The following is a 6,632-nucleotide window of genomic DNA, read 5'->3' as shown; positions in this document are numbered from 1 at the left end:
GAAATCAATAATACACGTTTTCAATTTCGTAGAGAAAATGATGAGATGTTTCTTACCATCAGTTCTGTCAACAAAGAAGACGAAGCTGTATACTTCTGCCAAAGTGGAACTGAATTTTTACAAACTTTTATCAATGGATTCCTCTTGGTTGTAAAGGGTAAAAATACTTTCAATGCTATTTTCTCTGACAATCACCCATCTCAGAATTTTTTTAATACAGTACTTCTTTGCATTAGTTCATCTGAAAACATGTATTTTATTTATCTTGCACAGACTGTAATCAACAGAAATCTGTTTATGTGGAACAAACTCCTGACTCTGCATCAGTCCAGCTGGGAGACACCATAAGTCTCCAGTGTTCTCTTTTTTCCAGAAATAATAAAACAAGACCTCAGTGTCCTGGAAAAAACTTTGTTCACTGGTTCAAAGCTGGATCGGGAAGCTCTCATCCAAGTGTCATTTACACTGCAAGGAATAGCACCGACGATGCAATGAAGAGAAGCTGTGTCTACCACCTCTCAAAAACATTAGAAGACTCCTTTGACTTTGGAACGTACTACTGTGCTGTTGCTATTTGTGGAGAAATACTGTTAGGCAATGGAAGTAAACTGGAAACAAGTATGTAATTACCGCCTATCAAATCTTTTATGCATTTTAGTCTTGGATGTTATTGCAGGTTGCTTATTAACAGGTTGCTTTTTATTAACAGAAATACTGTTAATATAATCTAATTAATCTCATGAAAAAATTGTTAAATGTTAGAAATGTTAGAAAACTAAAGAATGTTCTGAATTTTGGTAATTTTGTTGTCATTTAAGATGCAGATTATCTCTAAATGTTTTTCCTACTTTAAAAGCAGAGCAGGACTCAAGTGTTCTTGTGCTTGGAGGACTGTTGGCGTGCTGTGTGACCGTGATGGTCTGCCTTGTCTTCTACATACTTAGAAGGAGAGTTTCTGACTCTTCTAGAGGTTAGAAATTGATATTTATGTTTATTTATTTACTTATTTAAGTTGGAACATTATTTATCAAACCAATATTTCAATAGGTAGTTACACAAATGTATTTAAAATGAATAACAAAATTTAGATACTTCCAGTGGTAATCAAATATTTTAATATTAAAGCCCACTTGGAGATTGTAAAAAGCTAGAATGGTTTTTAGAAAAGCTGAACAGAGACTTTTAACATCTGTTCATTTATATTCAAATGTAATGCTGAAAACCTGACAAACCAGGAGAGAACTGTTGAAGGACAAATGCTTCAGGTTCAAATCAATTCAGTTTAATTTTACAGTTCCAGTTCACAAATAATGTAATCTCAAGGCACTTTACAAGGCTAACACCTCCAACTTATATACATTAATTAGTCCAATGTCATCCAGTCATATTTAAATTCAGCACCTCTCTCTACCTTAGTCTCTACACCAGAGTGAAATTAAAAATAGACTGTTCAGTAAAGGAAAATATTTTGTTGATGATCCCTTATGTAGTTTCCTAATGTCTACAGCAGATGAAATGGGCATATCAGCATTTGTATGTTTGTACAGTTGTGTTGAAAAAAATATGTTTCTTTCATATTTGTTAAAGATAAGAAGTTAATTCATAATTTTTATCAACAGGAATAAAAGACTCACGTCACACTGAACATGACCGTTCAACTACGGAGCAATTAAAAGATTTGGTAAATATGATTTAAAGTGATCATGTTATTTAGACCTTCAGGACATGCTCAATTTGACTATATTTCCTTTAATATAAGAAAAAAACTCTCTAAATGTTTTGGTATGACTTTTGTTTCCAAAATTAAAGACTCAACTGTCAGAATAAAGAAAAAAATGGCCTATTGAATAAGCTGAAACGATGCATTCAAAATGGAAATGGTGTACAGTTGAATATTGAACATAGATGCTGCCTATGTCACCGCTTCCACAGAAGATACACAATATTATGCTTTTATCAAACCGAAAATTATGATAAATAGTTGAGTATTCACACAGTAAAAACCTGACAAATTGAGCCAGCAGAAATGTTAATAAATGTCATCAGTTCAAGTGCATCATAACAGTTTACTTCAAAACTTCATTTTACTTTATGAAAAATAAATATCAAAATGCCAAATATAAGAAGACTGTGAAGCCTTGCAGCAATTACTATAGATTATTTATCTGATGTTGATGTTGTAGCCCTTCTTGGTGAAACATTTGTCATTATTAAACATAAACATGTTTTGTTTACAGGAAAGAGAACATGTGAACTATGCATCAGCACTGGATTTTTCAGCAACAAACGTCAGACACTGGAAGAAAATGAAATGCAACACAGAATGTGTGTATTCTACAGTCAACACAGATTCACAAAAACAGCAGCAGCTCTAATTAGAACCACAGTATTTCTATCAGTCCGCAAAACAGGACTTATTTAATTAATGGATGTATCTTTTCCTGTTTTAAGACCTTCAGTGCATTGCAAACTATTTTTTTGATAACCACATGATGCTAAAAAAGAGAAGTTACAGTTTTTTAGGAAACGTCTGGAGATATAATGGTCTATCAAAACAAAGAAACATTTAGAAAGTTGTAATGCATCAAAATAAAATACCACTGTATCTTTGGAACTGTTTTTTTATGTTTTCTTTTTGAAACTCTTTAAATTATTTTCATGGATGTGTTAGTAAATTGTAACTTTAAATTTCAGATTCAACATGAAGAAAGTTTAAAAAGTGCAATGCAGCATAATCTTTGTGATGGAGCACATCTTCTCTTGCTGATTTTTAAAATCTACCCTAATATTATTATGAGATGTACAAATAAAAGTTTCATAATCAATTGCGCCACAAATGTTGCTGATAGATCAACTTATTTACTTGGAGAAATCATTAAATGCTATAAAAATAACACCTCAGTGCTTCAAATTAAGGCCCAGGGGAGACAAAAAAAAGCTCAGGTGTAACACAGCAAAACCTTCACCTTAACCATGTCTGGCTACCTTAAATATCAGGGGGGTTTAATGAAATTATACATAAATGCCACAAATAGTTGTTCAGAAAAACACAAATGTTCAAAAAGAGTTCTCCTAAGTGCATCTGCTGGGTCTTGTTGGCCTGAGTGATCTGTCATGTTTTTCGGTACAGATCTGACCCACATGCAGAATTACACTCAGGAGAAATAAAGCAAGTAGTTTATTTTACAAAATGTAAATGTGTGGTCTGGAACCGGGAGATCACCAACTGCACAGAGAAATTTGTTTTTCATATACAATTCCTATGACCTTTGCCTTATTAGTAAAACAAATACACAGTCAACTTGTAATGGAGAAAATGCTTAGCTCTATACCACAATTAATTAACATCAGGTTATCCCTATTCATTGTTTCTGTGTACGCACTAAGATTTCTCAAAAAAGAAAATGTTCTTGGGGTCACGATATTAAAATGTTTCAGAATAGTTCTCATGTATTTTTCTACTTTTTCTGCCATAACGTATTAATATATTTTAATATTGAGGTGTCCTTTAAGTGTGTATATTGCTTACCTTGTGTGAGTTTCTAAATTTGTAGTTTTTCTCTTGGGCAAAAGAATGTTGGAAAGGTCTTATTACATGCATTTAAGTAATATCTGTGAATTTATATAACAAATAATGTGTACAGACAGCAGGTTCATGTTCTCTGTATACAACCTTTGTGGAAAAGGTTTATTCCAGGGTTTTGAAAAGTGGCTCCAACCAATCTACTGATTTAAAAGGAATGATTTAATCTTAGCTATGCTCTTGGACAGATCTTTACCTTGTGGAATTAATCAGGTGGTCATGGGTGATTGGTTGTCCTGTCTGGGTTTTGTTGACCTGGACAACACATGACTTTTAACCTTGAGGTATTTTAGGAGGTACTGCAGGAGTAAGGGGTGATAGGATCGCTTTCAATGACTTTCCCGTCATTGCATAACCAAAGCTAAATCTGAAGCCACATTCTGTATCTACAAAGTTACGGTTGTCCCAAGTGTGGGCAACATTCTGGCAGAGCAATGCATTTCTGGCAGAGCAGTGCATTGTCACAAATACTGTCTGTGGTATTCATGTATTGGATTTTAATTTGTAGTCCCAAGCTTGTGGATGTAATGCTTGCAAACGTCAGGGTCTCATCTAAGCTTTTTGCACATAATGTAGTTCTGTTGGTGTCCTTTAGCTGTGACATTCAGCATGCACTGGAGCAGTTTGCCACCAAGGCTAAAGTAGGCCTATGGGAGTCAGCATGGGTATTAGGCCAAAGAAGGTGTTGTATTTCCCCGCCTGAAATGGAGAATTTCCTATAGCTTGGTTTCTTGTTCAAAAGTGTTTGCAGGATAGAACATAAAATGGATTGATGAATTGAGGCATTAATGCTCTGCTCTCAGTTTACTTATTTGTGTTCCAGTGGTCTCCTATGGCCATGAGATATAGATAATGTCGAAAGAAAACACTTCACAGATACAAGTTGCTTGAGTAAGATTAATCTGTTGGGTAGCAGGGCACAGCTTTACAGATACAAATGAGTCAGTTAGGAGGAGGTCAGAGTAGGAACCTGTCTCCGCCCAGAGCAGACTAGAGGTTCACTCGAGGAACTTTATCTCGAGACAGCATATTAAGTGTCCCACCAGAGACAAAAACACACTGGACCATTGTTACACAGCTTTAAAGGACTCATATCATGCTGTTACCAGGGCTGCTCTGGGTTTTTCGGATCATTATCTAATCCACCTCATCCCAACCTAGAGACAGAGACTAAGAGCTTCCAAACCCACGGTTCACACTGTTAAGAAGTGGACTGAGGAATCAAATCAGATGCTACAGGCCTGCTTTGAATGCACAGACTGGACTGTTTTTGAAACCTCAGCCACTGACTTAAACCAACTAACTGATGTGGTGACATCATACATCAGTTTCTGTGAGGACATGTGTGTGCAGACCAAGACCTTCTGCAGCTTTGGGAACAATAAGCCATGGTTTACTCCACACCTCAGGAATCTGCACAGGGAAAAGGAAGAAGCTCACAGCAGTGGAGATTGGGCGCGGTACAGGCAGGCCAGGAACAAACTAACAAAAGAGATCAAAGCAGCTAAGAGAAGCTACAGTGAGAAGCTGAAGAACAGCCTTTCTACTGGTGACATTTCAGCTGTATGGCCTGGTCTGAGAAACCTGACTGCCTACAAGAGCCCCTCCACCCATCCTGAACAGAGTCGTCTCCTGGCCAACCGTCTGAATGGCTTCTACTGCAGACATGACAAGAAGCCATTCACACCTCAAATCATCTCCTCCACCTCCCATTCAGGAACAAATTCCTCCCATAAAGCAACCAACCCCCCACCATCAAATCCTCTGCCTGCACTAAAGATCTCCGAGGAAGAGGTAAACAGGCTCTTTCAGCGCATGAAAACAAAGAAAGCTGGAGGACCTGATAACGTCTCCCCATCATGCCTGAAAGCCCGCGCACATCAACTTGCTCCGATCTTCACAAGGATCTTCAACAAGTCACTGGAGAAATGTGAGGTCCCCTCCTGCCTCAAACGATCCACCATCATCCCGGTTCCCAAGAAACCCACCATCGTAGGATTAAATGACTACAGGCCTGTAACCCTGACGTCTGTGATTATGAAGTCCTTTGAGCGGCTGGTGTTGAAGCACCTGAAAGACATCACAGGCCCCCTGCTGGACCCCCTGCAATTTGCTTTCTGAGCAAACAGGTCGGCAGATGATGCTGTTAACTTAGGTCTACACTTCATCCTGCAACACCTCGACCATCCAGGGACGTACGCCAGGATCCTGTTTGTAGACTTCAGCTCGGCCATAAACACCATCATACAAGACATCCTTCACCAGAAGCTCACACAGCTCAACGTCCCAGCCTCCACCTGTCAGTGGATCAACAGCTTCCTGACAGATCGACAGCAGCAGGTGAGACTGGGGAGCATCTTCTCCCGATCCAGATCAATAAGTACTGGTGCCCCCCAGGGGTGTGTTCTATCCCCACTCCTCTCCTCTCTGTACACAAATGACTGCACCTCATCGGACTCGTCCGTGAAACTCCTTAAGTTTGCAGACGACACCACTGTCATTGGACTGATCCAGGACGGTGATGAGTCTGCATACAGACAGCAGGTGGATCGGCTGGTACACTGGTGCGGTCAGAACTACCTTGAACTGAACCCACTGAAGACTGTGGAAATGGTGGTGGACTTTCAGAGAACACCACCCCCATACACCCCCCTCACCATCCTCAACAACACTGTATCGGCCGTGGACCACTTCAGGTTCTTAGGAACCACCATCTCTGAGGACCTGAGATGGTCTTCACACATAGACATTGTTCGAAAGAAGGCCCAGCAGAGACTGTACTTCCTGAGGCAACTCAAGAAGTTCAGCCTTCCACAGGAGCTGCTGGTCATCTTCTACACTGCCATCATTCAGTCTGTCCTGTCTTCATCCATCTCAGTGTGGTTTGGCTCATCCACAAAACAGGACAGGTCCAGACTGCAACAAATAATCAGGACTGCAGAGAGAATAATCAGAGCTTACCTTCCCTCCATCCAGGACTTATACAGGTCTAGGGTCAAGAAAAGAGCTGCCAAAATCAGCTTTACCTTCAGGCCGCCACTACAGAGCA

The 6,632-nt window shown here is 39.2% G+C and overlaps 1 long non-coding RNA gene across 1 annotated transcript; it reads left to right on the top strand.

Annotated features, from left to right (window-relative positions):
• The first annotated feature begins 866 nt into the window (after positions 1-866).
• On the top strand, positions 867-2,483 carry LOC124860106. Its single transcript, XR_007036270.1, has 3 exons — positions 867-970; positions 1,620-1,681; positions 2,238-2,483. It is a non-coding gene; the product is annotated as an uncharacterized LOC124860106 (long non-coding RNA).
• Positions 2,484-6,632: the final 4,149 nt, after the last annotated feature.

This window comes from Girardinichthys multiradiatus, chromosome 23 (genome assembly GCF_021462225.1).
Source record: "Girardinichthys multiradiatus isolate DD_20200921_A chromosome 23, DD_fGirMul_XY1, whole genome shotgun sequence".
NCBI lineage: Eukaryota > Metazoa > Chordata > Actinopteri > Cyprinodontiformes > Goodeidae > Girardinichthys > Girardinichthys multiradiatus.
Note: the sequence above shows the minus strand (reverse complement) of the source record. Positions and strands in the feature narration are given on the sequence as shown.